The sequence below is a fragment of the Marmota marmota genome, unplaced genomic scaffold, assembly GCF_001458135.2.
Source record: "Marmota marmota marmota unplaced genomic scaffold, marMar, whole genome shotgun sequence".
Classification (NCBI taxonomy): domain Eukaryota; kingdom Metazoa; phylum Chordata; class Mammalia; order Rodentia; family Sciuridae; genus Marmota; species Marmota marmota.
In genome coordinates, this window is record NW_025999864.1 from 935,477 (window position 1) to 955,315 (window position 19,839).

Consider the following 19,839-nt stretch of genomic DNA (forward strand, 5'->3'; position numbering starts at 1 on the left):
CACTTTCCCCGTCGGCATTCACAAGCCCCTCTGCATCTGTTTTCACCCACCTTTGCTTTTTCCATTTTCCCCTGGATTTATTCCCCTGGCATTTCTTCATCCTTTGCCTTTTCTTGTCCTTTTGAACATCACATCTTTGCCGTTCCATTTTCACTTGTCTTGCAGTTTAGTATCTTTTCCTTTTGAAAAACATTTCTCTTTTCCAACATGACCTGGTCCTGCATCATCAAGATTGACTTTTTTAAAAATTCCCTTTCATATCTCAGAAACCAGTACCTCTTCTCACTTAAAGACTGACTGCAAAGGCTTCCTTTTACTTGCTGCTGCTGCTGTGTGCTGGTCCTGAGTGGATGGCTGCTTCCTGGAGAAGCCACAGCATTCCTGTGTTAAACTTGCTGTTTTTTGACTGTTTGGGGGCAGGGTGTGTGGAGGGACAGGGTAATATTTAGAGTCCCTGACCTTTACCTCCCACAGGTTTTTCCTTAACATTTTGTTGATTATAAACTTGTTTCTATATTTAGGACCAGCTGACTAGTTTACCTCCCATTCCCTTTCTAGCCCAACACTTGCTTGTTTGCTTTCTCTTGACCTGGTCCCACCCCAAAGGTTTTCCATAAGCTCATGCTCCTCCTCACCGAGGGTCTTGGCCTGCCGGATTCTAGCATCTACTAGTGTGTTTTCCAGAATGTTCTCCATAGCAACGGTTCTGGCATTCCTTTCTGAGGAAAAGCAGCAGTTTGATATCGAGCAGAAGTATATATGAGGGCTGGAGTTGTGGCTCAGTGGTAGAGCACTTGCCTAGCATGTGTGAGGCACTGGGCTCGATTATAAGCACTGTGTATAAATAAATAAAAATAAAGGTTAAATACATGTGTTATTGCATGTTTGTTCATTAAAAAATGTATATTTGAGCAAATATTTCTCTTTTTTAATATTTATTTTTTAGATTTAGGTTGACACAATATCTCTATTTTATATTAATGTGGTGCTGGGTATCGAACTAAATGTCTCATGCATACTAGGTGAGCACTCTACCACTGAGCCACTACCCCAGCCCCCTGAGCAAATATTTCTGATTTAATACTTTGATGACACTTTTAATGGATCTGCCTTAGAAACAAAAGAAACGCAATAACTTTCTAGCTTTTTACACTGTCTGAAACTCAGGGTCCTAATATATGCAGATAACAGCCATCCCTTGCAGTTAGCCTTCAGTAGCATCATAGACTGAGATAATGAGAAATGCTTATATGGTATTTTTAAAGAATATGAATAGGTGCTAACATAAAAATTCAGTTATTATTGCTTTAATTTCTTAACTGCTTTCATGAGATACAAATAACCATATATAATTAAGACACACAATGTCAAAGATAAAGATGATTTATATGCATAACCAGATACATCATTTTAGAATGTTCAAGGGATGAATATAAAATAAGGAAAACAAGGCTATGGCCCAGGCATGGAATCAACTACCTTGTTGAATGTTAATGCTTCTTGTATATTAGTTCTGTGAAACTGTAGTAGTTTGGGAATATGTGGGTGTTTCTCAACTATGAAGTACAGCTTTCAGTAAATTCTTTGAAATCATAACACAGTTTCTATTGGAAGAGTTTGGACATTATGTTTAAGTATAGTATAAATTCATCTGCTCAGTTATCACATTCCTGTGTTTCTTTTGGAAAATGCACTCCTAATGGAGATGTGGAAGATCAGAAGTACAATAAACATTGAAGTACCTCTGTGAATACCATTGCATTATGAATTAAGGCTGCAAAAATAATGATCAGAGGGTCCGTGCTACAATGGACCCTGTCGTCAATGTGGGGATGTTTCAGAAGATGCATATTCAGGGGGTCTCTCTGTGGTTCCAGTTCCTTAAGATACTGGGTCCATCAAGAGGAGCAGGAAGAGGGCATAGGCCTTTTCTTAATGCCATGTAGCTGTGTGATGTCAGAAGGGCTGGAACTCTCATCTAGATCAGTAATTCTCAGGCATCTGAGATAAAGAATAAAGGACATGGCCAGGCTGGGACCAAGGGCTTGCCTTTCTTTAATGGTTTTATGTTTAAGTTGCTCTCGGGTAAAGTTTATTAGAACCAGAGTTGCCATAAATATCAGTGCAGTCTGTTCTAACACCTGAAACCTCCAACTCTGATCAGCTGTGTGCAGCTGGCCTTTGATCAGAGGCTTCTCTTCTTGCTGTCACAGCAGAAAGTTTGCAGTTCTTGGAAGTCTGCACACAGTGAAGAACACAAGGGGAAACTGCATTCCAGATCCCAGAAACAGCCTCCAGGAAGCAGCCTTAGAAATGGTGGTTGGTTTCCAAAGCCCTTCTGTAAATGATCGAACATACTGACGTTTGTATGTATGTAATATTTGTCCTCTACTCTCTTAAAAACCTGAATATTCAGTTTTTCAGTCATTCTGTGGATTATCAAACTTTTGTGAGCCAGAGTAGGACCAGAGTCGTCATTAAAAATTTTGTTTGAGAAAACATATTGCATAATTCACACAATCAATTCATTAGAATACTTAAGAGACTATAATCTGTTCAAAAGTTTGTGTATTCGGCATGTGCCACACGTTTAGACACATGACATTGTATAAGAGCCCCTTGCTATAAATGCCTAGTGGGTTGGAGGATGACTTCTAATGCCCTCCCTCCCTATCAAATTGACAGTTCTAATAAGTTTACTTAATTAGTGGTAGATCCTAGAAGAGGCAATTATATTGCTACCATGAGTATGATGTCCAATAACAGAGCAATCCTTGGCACCTCGTTCATCCTGTTTCCCCGAGTGGATGTGACATAAGGGCAGTCCACGATTCCTTCTTGTTTCCCACCTCCAATACAAAGTAAATTCTAATAACTGAACTAAAGAACCTGATCGGAATTCCAGTTCAACCCTGTAAAACATTACCAAAAGTTATGAAGCTTCAGGAATGTTGTATTTTTCTTCTTACCATCTCTAGGTCCAAGATAATTAAACAAACGGGACTAACATCTTTTACTTACTTGTTAAAATTTCTGTTGCCCTTTGGAATCAAAACTATTCAATGCTGTAAAATCTGATCAGAGGAAGGAAACTAAAATTAAAATTAATAAAAACTGAGCATTTGTTCCCATAGAGATTCCCATAAGAATTCTAAATTGGTTACTTGTTTAAACAGTTTAAATTTTAAGGACCCTAGTTTTGATCATTAAAATATTGAGAGAACTGTAACTATATTTCAAAATATAGTTACAAAAAAAGATCTGTAAACCTAAAAATCTTTGGAACTTTTTTTATGGAATTAATGCCAGTGTGAATACCTAGGAAACAGGCTTTTTATCCCTTCTGCTGGCACATAGAAAGGATGAATTTCTTAATATCATCAGCTTTGGGCATCTGTTGTATATATTTGTACAGGGCCTTAAAACATTATTTGCTAAATTACAAATTGAGGAGAAAATGAAAACCTCTAAATTGTCATTTTGTTGTTAAAACAGTACATCCTATTTACTACTTTTCTGGGGTGTAAAAGAAAGTGTTGGCCTTCTGTTTTGTGACACCTAAAAATTATGTTAGGAAGAAGAGCAGAGGAGTGAGAAAAAGCTTTCACTTTTGGAAGGAGTTGTGGTCATTTTAAATGTGATGTGATGTTAGCTGCTTTCCATAAACGTATTTGAAACAGACGTGTTCTTAGCTCTGTTTTTGGCTTTCATAGTAATTCCACTGTGAATTATGTATATCATGGAAAAAGAGAATGGTGTTAGAAGAAGCCTTGTTGTTGCCAGATCTGAAAGGGGATTAATGTTCTCAAGTATCCATTATCCCATCAAGGGTGTTAAGTTACCATAAATTACACTCATGCAGGAGATTGGTGAGGTCCCAAATGACAGTCTCCACTAGTTTCCAGCTCCTCACCGTAGCTGTACCTCATAGTTGTGCTTCTTGTTAAACCATAGAACTCATATATTATGGCTTCTTTCACATGCACATTCCAGGTGAAATCCCACCACAATAAATACATCACCACCAAATCCCATGGAATAGATTTTCTAAGCCATTTATTTAACTAATATTAAATGAGAGAAATTTCTGTTAGCCAAAAAATGCTTTTTGGAATCCATTGTAATGGGGTTTAAATTGTCCTTTTTAATAGCTCTGGGAATTATCTGTCTTGGTGTTAAATGATAATTTTTTAAGAAAATGTCAAATTATGACTCTCATGCAGACAAAATGAACATATGTTAAAGATTTTTTTAACTCATGCATGAGAGAACTAGGCAGATGTCATAACTACTCAAAAGAGAAGCTTATATGGAAGAAAGGGATGTGAGATGAATTTACAGTGGCTCTGAAACTGGCTTTTCTTTTTTTTTTTTTTTGGCAGAAAAAGTCATTTTATTTTTTGATTCTAAACTGAAAATATTACATAATGACACTATTTAAATAGAGTAAAAAAATGTCCCTTTCCTTATCCATGATCCCCCACTTCCAAGTTACTCAAATTTACTTAACTGTTGACTATCACTTGGAATGCAAGAATAATTCAGTTCTCTCATCCTCCTCTCTAGAGAAATTTCTTTTTTTTTTTTGCATAGATACACATTTATTTAGAGAAATAATTATTATCACTAACTTAAACAGCTTACAGGAACAATATTTGCTAATTTATACATATTTTTATCAGCATTTGTTGACTCACATATTACTCATATCTGAAGTTTTATTTTTTTTAATTTTTTATTGTTGGCTGTTCAAAACATTACATAATTCTTGATATATCATATTTCACACTTTGATTCAAGTGGGTTATGAGCTCCCATTTTTACCCCAAATACAGATTGCAGAATCACATCAGTTACACATCCATTGATTTACATATTGCCATACTAGTGTCTGTTGTGCTCTGCTGCCTTTCCTATCCTCTACTATCCCCCCTCCCCTCCCCTCCCCTCGCCTCTTCTCTCTCTGCCCCCTCTACTGACATTCATTTGTCCCCCTTGTATTATTTTTCCCTTTCCCCTCACTTCCTCTTGTATCTACTTTTGTATAACTCTGAGGGTCTCCTTCCATTTCCATGCAATTTCCCTTCTCTCTCCCTTTCCCTCCCATCTCTCATCCCTATTTAATGTTAATCTTCTTCTCATGCTCTTCGACCCTACTCTGTTCTTAGTTACTCTCCTTATATCAAAGAAGACATTTGGCATTTGTTTTTTAGGGATTGGCTAGCTTCACTTAGCATAATCTGCTCTAATGCCATCCATTTCCCTGTAAATTCTATGATTTTGTCATTTTTTAATGCAGAGTAATACTCCATTGTGTATAAATGCCACATTTTTTTTATCCATTCGTCTATTGAAGGGCATCTAGGTTGGTTCCACAGTCTTGCTATTGTGAATTGTGCTGCTATGAACATCGATGTAGCAGTGTCCCTGTAGCATGCTCTTTTTAGGTCTTTAGGGAATAGACCGAGAAGGGGAATAGCTGGGTCAAATGGTGGCTCCATTCCCAGCTTTCCAAGAAATCTCCATACTGCTTTCCAAATTGGCTGCACCAATTTGCAGTCCCACCAGCAATGTACAAGTGTACCCTTTTCCCCACATCCTCGCCAGCACTTGTTGTTGTTTGACTTCATAATGGCTGCCAATCTAACTGGAGTGAGATGGTATCTTAGGGTGGTTTTGATTTGCATTTCTCTGACTGCTAGAGATGGTGAGCATTTTGAAACTGGCTTTTCTAATGGGGGTGTGTGTGTCAATTGAACCTCCCAGGTACAGAATTTATTTGCATGTCTATAAACAAAACTTATTTTGCTCTCTAAATCTTATCTAAAACTTTAGATATCTATGAGATATTTCGAAAGCAACAAAAAACTATATTCAATACCCCCAAGAGTGTGGTCCAGACTATGCAAGGATCCCTTTTGCTTATTATTTCCTTTCATTAATTATGAGTGGTCTAAGTAAACAAAGCACTAGAGAAGTGGTGCTATCATCCTTCCTTGGTTATTTTCTGAAAGATCAGGGATTATTTTCCTTACAAATACTTCATATCACTAAGAGGTGAAGTTCATTCTGTATCTGACTGGAAATTTTGTAAGAGACCAGGAATTAATGACCAAAATGATGAATCTGTGTGAAAGTATATGATGCTAAGATAGAGTTGGGTTACTTTTATTCTTTTCTGTTCTTTTGGTATCGGGCTGAGCTAGCTGTCTATAGGAGAAAGTTTAGGCTGGGAATAAAGTTGATTTTTTTCTAGTTCAAATAGGAGGTATAGGGCTGGGGTTGTGGCTCAGTGGTAGAGCGCTCACCTAGCATGTGTGAAGCACTGCGTTCCATTCTCTGTACCACATAAAAAATAAATAAAGGTATCGTGTCCATCTATAATTTAAAAAAAAATTAAAACAAAGAGGAGGTATAAAAGTCCTAGGGGAGCGGGCAGTGACAAGGTTTAACCTGTATGTGAAATGAACATTAAGAAATGAATCAGTGTAAGACTTTGTGCTCACTGGGCCTAAATCAGTTTTCCTTTAAAGGAAATGGCAGAGATGCCCATCAGTGTAAATTTTTAGAGATGATTTATTGTGGTTTCTCGGGTTTGTTAATTAGTCTATCTGTCCTCCTTTATTTCTTTTGATAAATACTTCTAGAAGTATTTATGTACTTAAATATTGTAATACGATGGTAAAAGGAATTGTGTCCCTGAAGATAAGGGTTGTTGACCCTGAGTGACCAGCAGACAGATGGTTTAGGCTGCTCGTTCCCTGAACGTTTGTAAGACAAAATTAAATAAGTGAAGGAGGTGGTTGGGTTGCTCTTCTGGAAACTGAAAAGCAGGCATTGGTATGGGAGGCTTTGTTTTTTTGGCAGAATGCCATCTACTTGAGGGATCTAGAAAGAGTGCCTACATAATTCTTTCCACAAGCACATGTCAAGAGCCAAAGAGTTTTAAAGTCCCTCTCAATCATGAATAAAGGCAACCATTTTTATAATGATTTTTTTTCCCTAGAAAAAAATCATTATGAAACATTTCCATCAGTAAGGAACTAGAAGCTTAAAGTCAGATGAAAGATAGGTCCCATTCTTGAAATGAGCTTTGTTTTGTAGGTGTGAGTCCAGAATTCCATTTGAAACCAAACTCCTTTTCAAGTATTTATTTTTAACTCTGCACTACTTTCCCTCTTGATGCTAGTTTTCCCACGTGACTTTGTTGTTGATTGATGGTGGAGAAATGGCACATGCTCTGTGCACCCTGCCTGATGAGGGTGGTTCCCTCCTTCCTCTCTACAATTTTTTTTTGTCTAGGAGACACCCGATCTAATCCAATTCAAGGCCATGTAAGTGAAAGATGAAGAATGTACAGGCACAGGAAAACAAAATCATGGAAACCTGAAGAGAACAAAACAAGAGACTTTAAAAAGTGCTACAAAAGAAAGAAAATATGGTCAGAAATTGAGAACAGATTTACAGCCAAGCTTGGTGGAAATGTCTGTGAAATATTGGAAATATAGTTCAGGTTTGCTGAATAAGGGAAAAAGTTATCTAATGCATACAGTAGAAGTGCCAGAATTGGTGAGGTTTTACATGACATATAGTACAGTAGTAACTGGCCAAAACTGCAGTCAATTTTATGTTTTCTTTTGTGTCCACATTCTAGGAGCAAGGGAAGAGGGATAGGTTATAAAATGGCTGATACAGGACTTTATAAACTTGGGACTATGATGAGTCCTGATGCAGGTAATATCCAGCCTGTCTGATTAAATGAGTGGATTGTTGTATGGTGGAACATTTCAGTGCCAGTTCTTTTAAAAAATTTCTTTACCTTGAAGTTGATGTAAGTTTTTTGTTTGTTTGTTTGTTCATATTGTGTGTGACATATAAAAGTTAATAGGCATCAGCAAAATTGGGAAGTGTCCTTTGGAAATTCCAAAAACCAAAAAATGATCTCTTTCCGGATCAGCCTTACAAGCATATAGTAGTACTGAGGCCGTATCATCTTCATACAGAGTGTTCAGTGCCTCCATCATTGCTAGAGAAAATCCTCATATATAGGTTTTACTCAGTGGAATAGAAAGTCTATCTGGTGTTCATAAGTTCTAACTGTAAAATGGATCCAGCTTTATTATGTTTACTATTTTAAGGCCTGTGATCTTTTACATCTGTTAAGGGGGAAACAAAGGGAAAGTCATTGTTTCAATTGTTAACACAGTTTTCCTGTTAATATTCAGGTGCAGGTCTGTCAAATCCTCAAAACTTGACCCTCTATGCCAGGCAGAAAAATTATAGTCTTTCAATAATAAATAAACTCTGAAAATATATGGTAGTTACTTTTAAAATATTGGAAATTTGGGGGAAAATTGTTGCTTAATGTGTATTTTATCTTTTTTTTAATGCTTTAAAGTCACTGGTTGCTATAGCTGATAGTATGGCTTGGAGAACTTTTAAAGGTGATTTTAAAACTATGAGAATATTTCTCTGAGCTTTTCCTAAGACAGCATTCCAAATGACAAGTCAAATATGGCCTTGTTGCAAGAAAAAAAGTTTTGAGATATAAGTGGACCCAATAAAACTTGGAATTATTCAAAGACAAAACAAGCATGGTGATTCCTAACAGTGGACTATGCCACACTGGCCATTACTGCTCAAGATGAGTGACACATGTTGGGGAGGCCTAGGAGGAGCTTAATTCTGAGCACAGACCAGTGCTTGCATTAAATTAAGGCATGATCACTTGCTGGTGACCTGTTAAACTCTGGATTGCTTTTTACATAGGCATGTCTCTTCCTAAACTGTGAAAGTCACCATTTCTCCCAAAAAGAGTGAGGACAATAATGAATTTTGGATCTGGGATATTGAAATTGAAAAGCATGAGCATAATGAGAAGTTGCTTGCTAGGCAGCGGGAATTATAGCTGGGAAGCTCAGAGCTAGGAAACTAGAATTGGTAAGCAGTGGACTATTGGGTAAGAGTTAAATTACATAAGTGGATGCCCTAGGCAAAAGGCATAGAAGAAAAGGAGATTGCCAGGTAGGGTACAGGCAGAGACAGGAAGGGAGACTGGGAAGGAATATCAAGTGAAGACCAACAATCACAAAATAGCTGTTTGGGGCCCTCAGAAGGTATGGGTGAAATAACATACACTAATGTTTACTAAGTACTTACTATGCAGTAGGTACTATTATCAGAACCATTTACAAGTGAGGAAAATGAGTTCACATCAGTAGAACTAGGGCTCATATCTACGTTACTTTGATCAATAACCATTTGCCTATGTTAGGCTTTTGAATGCATCACCAAATGATAAAATAGAGCTAGAAATAGCAGTACGTTTTCAGAAACACAGTTCTTTCAGAAATCCTTATGAAATTAGCTTGCATACCCAGAGATCCTAAACTGAGCCACAGATATGGGGAAGAACTTGGTTTACATGACTGTGGAGAAAATTCTATACTCATAATGCCATTTCTTGTTCCAGACACCTTATTGGCAGAAAGATCTATAACCTGGAAGGGACTTAAAATTCACATGAGGATGAAAAACCAACAGAAATAAATGTGTAAGGCAAAGCATATAGAAAGTGAGAAGGTGACACATACATGTATGCTGGTACAGTAGAAGGACAAAAAGATGGGAGGAAGTGTCAAACCCAGACCAGAGCCAGGGGTATAGAAACTGAGCCTTGAAATGGATCAGTAATTTCATTGTGTTCTGTTTTTGTTCTGTGCAGGGCATTACCCACTTTTTTCTTCCTAGAATAGGAAAAGGGTTGGCTTTAGGTTTTACGTCTTTGATTTTCTTTGACCAACCTTCCCTGATAGAGATGAAAACAAAGGCCGAAATTCAGGAACACTGAAGGAATGAAAATGAGACAATAAAGCTAGGCAAATTCTCCAGCCTGTCTGGGAATAGCCAACAGATTACATGAGAAGTAAATATTTAAGTAAGTTCTCACTCTGGAATAATCAAGGTGATGTGTGTCAATTAGGAGAAAATTTGGATCCAAGGGCTTGTCTTAGAAGGAAGTTTTCTTTCTCGCTTTTGTGTTACATAACCACGGTATGATCTAATATTTCTTGGGAGACTGGTTTAATGATGAGTTATTATGACTTTAAAAGTGGTGTGTAGTTCAAATGTGTGCAGACTGAGTTTCTATAAGGTCTGATAGTGTTTGAATAGGACCTCTCTTGTCCAGATATTTTTTACATTAATTTATTCATCACATACTTATTCCAAGTAAAGGTGAAGCCCAGCCCAGCCAAAACTTTCATATTATGAATTGGTGTAATTCGTATTAAAGTGGTTTCATATAATAGACTCCAGTGTGACTCCTAAAACATATACTATCTCAAGGACATGAAAATCCCATTAATACCTAAGATTTGAATGCCTCTATAGCAATAATTCTGGATGAGTTAGATCATAAATGACATAGCCTAACATTTTGCCAGCTAAAAATTTATATTCTAACAAAAGGACTCAAAGGGCAGACTTTTTCTCTTGCTCTAAAAGTATTCCTCTAGTGACCTGCATTTCTTGATAATCAAATTAGAAAAGCCAATGCCACATCCATTTCTCCTGAACCCACATTACTGAAGGAAGAAAGTCCTATTAAAATTTAATCAACAAAAGCAGGTGTTACAGGGAGGGGCGAGTCTGTTGAAAGCTGCCAGTGAATCCAAATACCCTCTTTCCAGGCATTTAATAAAGTTAGTCCACAAGGGCATATGAGATCTTTCCAGTCCACAATCACATTAGAATATGTATTGTGTTATTAGAAGTAGTACAGAAATTCTCCCTTTTGGCTCAGTTCATTTCTTAGTCACCCCCTGAAGCTGCCTCCCACTGGTTTGGAAGTCTGGATCGTTTCTGGCAGGACAGTGGTATTGCTCTTCATTTATATTGCTACTTAGTGTCTGGTACTTCCAGAGGTGCTTTATACTGCTTTGGATTTCAAGACAAAAGCAATCTGTGAACCAGATTAAAGCCAAATCTAGGTTTGGATATCACACCCTGTGGTGGGGAAAACAGGATGGCAGAGACACTGACTAGCAGAAAATCTGGACTTTGATGGAATAATGCATTAGTAGAAAAAGTCCATCTGTATTTTTGTTTTGTTTGTTCCTCTTAAAGTGGGGTGGGGTGAATAATTGGAGGAGATGTAGGAAAATGGTTCAGTTCCTTAGCATATTCATTTCTATTTACTTTGTGATATAAATCATAATAAAATTTGAATCACCTCAATTTTCACCTGAATAGCTAGTAAGATAGCTTTTCAACAATAAAAAAGTTCATAGGGATTGATATCAGCCAGGTGATAGATTAGGACCTTATTACCATCCTCTCCCTGTAGAAGCATCACTTTTTAACAACTTTCCATGGACAAGAGTACCTTTGTGGGAGTTTGGAAGTTCAGTGGAGAAGATCCAGCCTATACCTCTGGAGCAAAAAATCCAAGAATAGACACATTGAGGAGGATAAGAATAGTTGCACTTGACCTCATCACCTCTCCTGTAAAGCAGCACAGCTCAGTGCCAAGATTTCTCCCACAGGGAAAGTGAGAGCATAATGAGTGAGCACCCAGCTCCTCCAGGTGTGCAGAATACTTCCCAAGAGGTGTACCCCTTTCTTGCCACACCCAGAATACTGAGGGGTCAGCATGGCTGAGTGGCTGGAAAATGCTGGTAGTGGGAAGGTGTGTTAGGTATTACAGCTGCCAGGGAAGAATTCCAAAAAGAGTCACATAAATGACCAACCACTTCACATACTTCATCAGGAAGCCTGCCTAGGACTTGGTTGGGTCATCATACACAAGTGTGTGGAGACTCACCTAATTGGCCCACAGGTTTCTTCCCCATGCTCTCTATACCTCCTCCTTCTCCCTTCCAGTGGCCAGTTACCCAGGCATACCTCTCAGGTGATAAATGTGCACCTTTACACACAGCTCATCAGCATATGCAATCAGTTGGCTTGACTCTGCAGGATTGGGAGAAGGTATATAAAGTTGAGCATTTCATGTACCATCCTAGGGAAAAACATGTTGGAGATTCTCAGCATTTGTGGGATTGAAAAAAGTATACAGTCTTAAGAGTTATCCCCCAATTAACCCTCAAGATGGAATAAAAGGGTGGAGTGGCTGCATCCATAGTAAAGGTTTACCAAAATATGTGTACACAGTATTGACAGGTTTACAAGCTACACAAAGATAATCTATAGGACATCCCCCGCCCAGTAATAAACTCATTCAGTGGTTATGGGAATCAATATTTTTGAAGTTAGCACACAAAAAAGTGTAAATGTATCATTCTCATGACAAACAATTTTTAAAATTTTGTTTTAAGATAGCTTTAAATTTTTTGAACAAGCAAACAAATGCCTTTATGGGTAAAAGTTGTATGGAATCCAAGAAAATATTAAAGAAATGTAAAAATGCTGTCGAATCCACACATTTCTCAGAGGTCCTATAAACATTACAACATATTTATCAAGGAACGTCTAAAGGTGCCAAGATACTTCCAGTAATAAACATGATGATATGAAGAAAGTATATTTGTATAACCTTGGAGACAGAAAGGGAGGGAGAGAAGGAAAGAGAGAAAATAGAGTAAATTGCATTAATGATTATTTTTTTTGATTCTCTACTATAGGCATGAGTTGGACTTTTATTGATCCATAAAGCTTAAAGAAATTGGTTTTTAAAGAAGTATCTGCTAAGATGTTAGGAATATTATTCTTAACCTATGAAAGGTTTGTAATCCACCCCTTGAAAGTTGTGTTTTTGTGGAGAAAGGGGAAAAGCACAAATATTGAATGTACCACCCCACTTAATCTCCATTTCCTTGCACACTGTCTCTTCAAGAGAAGAAAAGGAATTGGTGGAAAAGATGTTGTATCTGTCTTGGACTGACAGAAAACAGAATTAGCTACAATTAATCAAGAAGCTCTAACTAAAGGGCTGCATACAGTAGATAGGGTTAAGGGTACAGGCAAAGGGATATTAATAGATAATGAGGCACAAAAGCTGGAATAGCTGGAAGCCATTAACCGCCCACTTGCTGAAGAGGCAAGGGGAAGACAAGGTATTGTGGGAGCCCAGGGAAGAAGGAAACTGGCAAGAGAGTGCTCAGTGGAATCATGTCATGGAACCATGCAGCTGCTGCCAGAGGACTTGCAGCATCCTGAGAAGAAGCAGGCAGAGCAAAAGACAGAATGGCCTTGTGGCCGGGGCAAATGGAGCATCATCAGACACTTGACAACACTCAGACTTCTCTATGCAGAAGACAAAAGAACTGATCTTTTTAGTTGCCTTCCTGGTGAAATTGTTATGAGAGCATTGTCTCTGAGGTTACTGTTAACTTACCATTAGTAGATGGTATAATTCTACCCTGAAAATGATACATAAATATTGCTTTTCTAAGTAGCCTTGTTTGGGGGACAAGCAAGGAAAGAATTGGAAAATTCTTTATAGAAGGAGCACTATACCCCCACAACCAGGATTGCCCTTGTTTCCATTTACTTTGGAAACCATTACTGAATAGGAAGAAAGAGGTGGCCATAAATGTTTAAAAGAATTCCATGTGCAGTTACTGGTGACCATAAACATATGGCCTTCACCAACTGCTTGAACCCTCTTCGAGCCAGGCCTTTCAGTGTTAACGCCATCATTGAATACTCTTGCTTCAGTGTCACTTGGGAATTCTGTATTCAGAGCCAAAGTATGTTAGTAAAATATTAAGAGTAATAGCACAGCAAATAACAAGAGATAAAGTTGAGGAACAACCTGGCAAAAAGCCTGTAACAGAATTTTGCAATGAGAAGGAAGGAACTTTTCTTCTTTCTTTTTAGGGTCAAGGACTGGACTCAGGGTCTTGTGCATTTCTAGGCAGGCACTCTGCCACTGAGCCAAATCCCCAACTCCAGGAACTTTTCATTCTAATTGAGAAAGCTTTGTTTTCATTATCATTTAAAGGTCTTAATTTTTAAGGAAATTTTTCTTCAAACATTGTACTTGGAAAATAAAAAGTTCTGACTTACATACTATTTTCTTCTAAAGTACAAGGATGTAATTTGAGAGTTGATCTTCTCACTATTGATATGGATGATCTTTTAAGGTATGAATATCTTTTCCACATTATAAATGTTCATGATAGAACATACAGAAGAGCTTGAAGCATAAAATAAAATTTACCTGTGGCTCTGTGATTTAGAAATAATCACTATTAATTTGGTTGTCTTCTTCCTCTTCTTTTTCTTCTTTTCTTTTCTTCCTTTTTTTTTTTTTCTGGTACTGGGAATTGAACCTAGAGGTGCTTCACCACTGAGCCATATCCCCAGCACTTTTTTATTTTTCAGTTTGAGAAATATGATCTCACTAGTTGCTTAGGGTCTCACTAAGTTGCTGAGTCTGGTCTGGAACTTGGATCCTCTAGCCTCAGCCTCCCAAGTCTCTGGGATTACAGATTTGAGCTGCTGCAACCAGCTGGTTGGTGTCTTCTTAACTGTATCCTTAAAATGAAATCATGATCCTCATTGTGAAAGTGTGATCCTTTCTGCTTTTGAGGATTTGACACCAATATTTGTCTCCACTAGAGTATGGTAGAGAGCTTAACCATATGCTTTATTGATCTTAAAAATTTAAAAAAACATTTCAATTTTAAGAAAAATTAACGGTGAACTTTATTCATCTTTATATATTTGTTTACCATTTTTCTATTGAATTATTTATTCATGTCTTCTGCCCATTTTCTAATGGGACACTTACTGTTTTTTGTCTTGATTTATAGGAGATCTTTGTATGGAAAAAATGATTTTAAAAGATCATCTTTGTTGTTAGAAGAATAGGACTAATTTGTTTCCTTTAACAGATAATATTTGTTTTCTGTAATTAATTATAAGCAGCTCCTTTTTGCTCTTACGTAAAAAGCTAGCTTTAATGATTGAAATTTCCATTTTTTTCCATTATTGAAAGTAATCAAGGGGTTGGAGATATAGCTTAGTGGTAGAGAACTTGCAGTAGACCTTGAGTTCCATCCCCAACACTACACACACACACATATACACACAAAAGGTCAGCAGGAATATTACCTTTGTATAAATGCTCCATTAATCATTATTTAAAAATTGTTAGCTTCAAGAAAAATTTAGATATTTTTATTAAGAAAAATAAAGGACTATTTTGAAGTTACTTAAGAAAGTAAATTATACTAATTTTCTCAGAAAATATACATCAGTTAAGACTGAGAGATTCCTATGGAGCCTGGTATGTATTCCTGGTTCCTATGTAGCCAAATCAGTTTACCAAAAGGTAGGAGAAAAAAAGCGATATGCAAAAGAAGAGAATATGTGGCTTCATGCTGGGTGGATACTCACAGTTACTCATGTAGTCTGTAAAAGTGGAGAGTAAGAGGAAAAGATTGACAAATAGGTATTCCCCAAATGATAATTTTGATCCATAAGGTCCATCAACCTAATATTAGGCATTTTTTATTTTTGTGAAAATTTCCAACTTTCTTAAGGTCATGAATCACTTAAACAGTCTTTGACAGAGTGAGTTGAGCCCATAATTAGCTCCTCTTCATAGTACCATATGAAACTTTCTCACTAGATCTTACCAAAAGATGAGAAATGTGAAGAATTTCAATACCAGTCTGAGGTTGTCATTTTTGGAACTAAATTCCTAGGGGTTTTGCTGTTTTCTGTATACTCCCTTCATTGTGCCTTGAATGATTTCAATGAAAGAACTTTTAATTTTTAGATTTCTTTTCTTAGTAGGACAGACATGAAGAGATCACACACCTGGTATGATGTGATCATGTCTTTATTTACAGGGCTTTCTTGTCTCCTGTGTGTGAACCCTTAAATGTGGTGGCTTATTCTGTAATGGCAGCCAGCAGTTGTGTGCTAATAAGATTTTTCATGAATAGTCCCAGCTGTTGTAAAAAGGAACAATCTGCCCTGGCTACAGATTACAGCCCTTTGGGTTTAGACGGCAGGCAGTACCTCTGGGACCTGTCTTGTACACTGTGAACATCAGTATTCCTTGGAGAGGGAATGAATATTAGTCACTGCTGGCTCTTACATAAGTTGCTGTTATCTCAATACAATTTCCTGAGGATCCTTTATCCTGGCACATTCTTTCATCCTCTCTAAACAGTGTACCCTCTTTTATCAAAAGGACCATTATCAGGACTGGGATTCCATTGCCATTCCAGAAAGCCAATGTTCGGGTCAGCTCTCTTTCCTGTATCCCTCCTTGTCCTGGGTCCTGCATCACTGTGGCATTACTTGGGCTTCATGGCATGGTTACAAAAAGTTGTCCATCCCTAGAATGGACATGCGTGACATCCTCCCTGTAGTGACCTAGCACTACCTGGCTTTCTGTAGAATTGTTATATACACATCACTCAGATGATTCCTCCTGGCACTTAGTTTCTACTCCTCCTCCCCAGAATCCTCTTCCTTATCTCTGGAATATAGAACTTAGATGCCAAAAGACTGCAGGAAGCTAATTGAGTTAGGCTTTGTGTTTTTCACTTTCTTTTTCCATACTCCATGTTCCGAAGCTAGGTTTATCTTGTGCTTTGAATTTGTGAATGCCCTTCTTCTACCTGAACAGCAACTCTGAGGTTATACTTCGAGTTTAGTTTATACTATGTAAGATAAAGTGGTTTATAAGATAAGGTGGTTTATCCTTTTTTAATTCTCAGACTCCTTAAATACATCTGTTCTTGATTATTTCATCTGGTATGCCTTGATTTTGCTTCATATTTTGTTTGCTTTTCGTTGTTCTTTTCTGAGATTATTTCTAGGTTTTTGCTGAGTTTCCATAACTCTGTTTCTGATTAAACAACTTTGATAAGTCACGTAGGAATTTTAACAGAGAAGAAGCATGTGTGCAATTTACCTTGTCCCTCCTTTATGTCTTATTTCCTCCTAAAGTTGAAAGATCAGAGGAGAACTGTTTTAAGTAGATTACATTATTAACTTTTGAACTGTTTTGTTGCTGATTATATTGGAAAGCTGGTCGTTCATCAGCAAAACGGCTTCATTTATTTTCCAGCTACCTTTGGGTTTTCACAGGCTGGTAGCTCTTTCCTAACCAGCTGATGAAGAGTGGGCTCCGTCTTGGTACCTAAATGTACCTCCCATTCTTTCGTTGTATTCAGATAGAACCTACTTGAAGTAGTCAATGCTGTAATATGAGGTTCCTTCATCTTTAGTCATGACCACAAAAAATTGAGCTGAAAAATGTCTTGAGAAGCCTACCATGCTTTCTTTCTTTTGATTTACTCGCGTCTTTATCATGTCAAGAACACACTTTCTCTAGTGAGTATTAAGTTTCATTCTGTCAAGTGAAATTTTGATAGAGGTTGTCATAGGGCCTCATGATGTTTAGATTGATTGTGGAGTCCAGTGGGAACATTATTCTTATGAAAACTAGGTTTTGGAATGTAAAATATATTCTTTTCTTTACAGTTTGCATCTATTCCCCTTCTTTCTTAGTTGACTGTTGAATAGATAATTATTTTCTGTTCCACGACAAGGTAAACAAGGGTGATTCTCTGCCTTACCATAGTTGGTGTAAGGAAGGCCTACAGTAGAAATCCCAGTTGTACCATCTAACATGTTCTAGCTACTTGCCAGCATTTTGCCTTAAAGTACATATAACTTGAGCTCTTCCACTTCTACCCCCTCTAGTTATATATTCTTAATCTTATTTTTTTTTAAATTTTAGAATTCTTGTCAAATATTATTCCTGGAAAAAATGTGGAATCTGTAATACTGGCTCCACAATAAATTGAAAATACTTTGGCATCCTGTTGTTCTGTTTCATTCTTCTAAAATCACTTCCAGTCAGGTTTAATCTATCAAAATTTTCTCCATCTCTTGATATAGTATATATCTTCATGTAAAAAATGTGATATTTGTATGTTGTTTGACCTATGTCAAGTTTTTGTTTAAAAAGGAAAGTGTTTCTCAAGAGACAGGGAAACCTACTTTTTGCACAGTAAAATATGGGGGTGGGGGGTGGCTAGTTGCCCATGACTTGAATTCACATTTCCTGATCACTAAAGCAACTTGCCAAGCAACTTGCCAACCAAAAGGAAAAGTGATCAAAACAGCAGACATAGTAGATGGCATCACGTTCTGAGCTGTGGACAATTATAATCCCAGGAGGCTGAGGCAGGAGAATTGCAAGTTCAAAGCCAGCCTCAGCAACTGAATGAGGTCCTAAGCAACTTAATGAGACCCTGTCTCAAAATAAAACAAAAAGGGATAGGGTTGTGGCTTAGTGGTAAAGCACTCCGGGGTTCAATCCCTAGTGCTCCCCCCCCAAAAAAATCTGAGCTGTGACTTTGATACAAAATTATACACTCTTTGTGCAAAACAGAAGGAAAGGTCAAGCCACCATCTCTGAAGCTGGTTGTCATCTGTCACCAACATTTGAGGCTGCTCTTTGTCTATCCAGGAGCAGAAGAACACTATGTTGTGTTGATCACTCATAGCTTATGGTTCTTGGAGACATTTAGATATTTAGTGTCATGAAACTCCCCAAAACTGTAAAATGAAGTTTATCAGACTAGAGAACCTTCTAGTACTGTTTTTATACCAAAGAAATTTAGATTTTTAAGGAAGTTTAGAAATGATCTGATCAAATCTCCATATTTTTGAAAAATAAACAATACTCCAGAGATTCAGTCTTTTCAAAGTGACAGAGCTTTTTTTTTGCACTTTTTTAAAAAATATTTTTTTAGTTGTTTATAGACATTTATTTTATTTATGTATTTATATGTAGTACTGAGAATTGAGCCCAGTGCCTCACACATGCCAGGCAAGTGCTCTACCACTGAGCCCCTGCCCCAGCCCATGACTGGGCTTTTTAATGGCTAACTTGGGATTGACTGTGTGGAGTCCATATATTTCTACCACAATATGAAGGGAATCTTCAGCCAGCTGCAGAGTCAGTCATTAAATGTTAGTGCGTGTGTGTTAAGTATATGGCATTCTTGACTTTTCCCTGTGTTATTCCATGTCAGCCAGTGTCCTCAGAATATCTGAGGCTTTTCCTGAGACTTGATATAATTGAGTATTTGGCAGAAATTCTAAACCTAGGGCCATAGTCTTGCTTATACAGGTTGAGCATTCATAATCCAAAAATCTGAAATCCAAAATGCTCCAAAATCCCAAACTTTTTGAGTAATAACATGACTTTCCACAAGTAAGAAATTGCACACCTGACCTCATGGGACTGTTGTAGTCAAAACACAAGTCACTAAAAACAAAACAAAACAAAACAAAAAAACCAAACAAACTTGTAGGTAGGTAAATAGCAGAAAGATTAGTAGAGTAGAGGGAAGGGAATAGGGGGAGGGAGGAGAGGAGGGAAAGGGGAAATACTGGGGGCTGAATTAGAACAAATTATATTCTATACAATTATTACAAAATGAATCCTAATGTTATGTATAACTAAAAGGAACCAATTAAAAAGCACAGGCATCTTTTAAAAAGTATAGAAAATTAACTTCAGGCCATGTGTATAAAGAATATATGAAACAAATCAATTTTGTGTTTAGACGTGGATCCCATATCCAGGATATCTCATTGTACATATACAAATATTCTGAAATCTGAAGGACGAAAATTTAAAACCTTTCCAGTTCCAAACCTGATTTATTTTATTTTATTTTTTTAATATTTTATTGTGGGTTGTTCAAAACATTACAAATTTCTTGACATATCATATTCGACACTTTGATTCAAGTGGGTTATGAACTCCCACCTTCACCCCATACACAGATTGCAGAATCACATCAGTTACACATCCATTGATTTACAAATTGCCAT

The 19,839-nt window shown here is 37.2% G+C and overlaps 1 protein-coding gene and 1 long non-coding RNA gene across 7 annotated transcripts in view; one reads left to right on the forward strand and one right to left on the reverse strand.

Moving 5' to 3' along the window:
* Bicc1 (BicC family RNA binding protein 1) overlaps positions 1–19,839 on the forward strand; it is a 284,860-nt gene that overhangs the window by 214,054 nt on the left and 50,967 nt on the right. The gene's annotated exons all lie outside the window — the stretch shown is intronic.
* LOC125619947 overlaps positions 958–19,839 on the reverse strand; it is a 22,853-nt gene continuing 3,971 nt past the window's right edge. The window contains exons 2-3 of one of the 2 annotated variants that reach the window (XR_007351517.1): positions 11,905–12,019; positions 958–2,338 (exon numbers count right to left, since the gene is read on the reverse strand). This is a non-coding gene — a long non-coding RNA (uncharacterized LOC125619947). Of the gene's footprint in view, positions 2,339–10,279; positions 12,020–19,839 lie in introns of those variants that run through there. The other variant, XR_007351514.1, reaches the window with a different exon arrangement.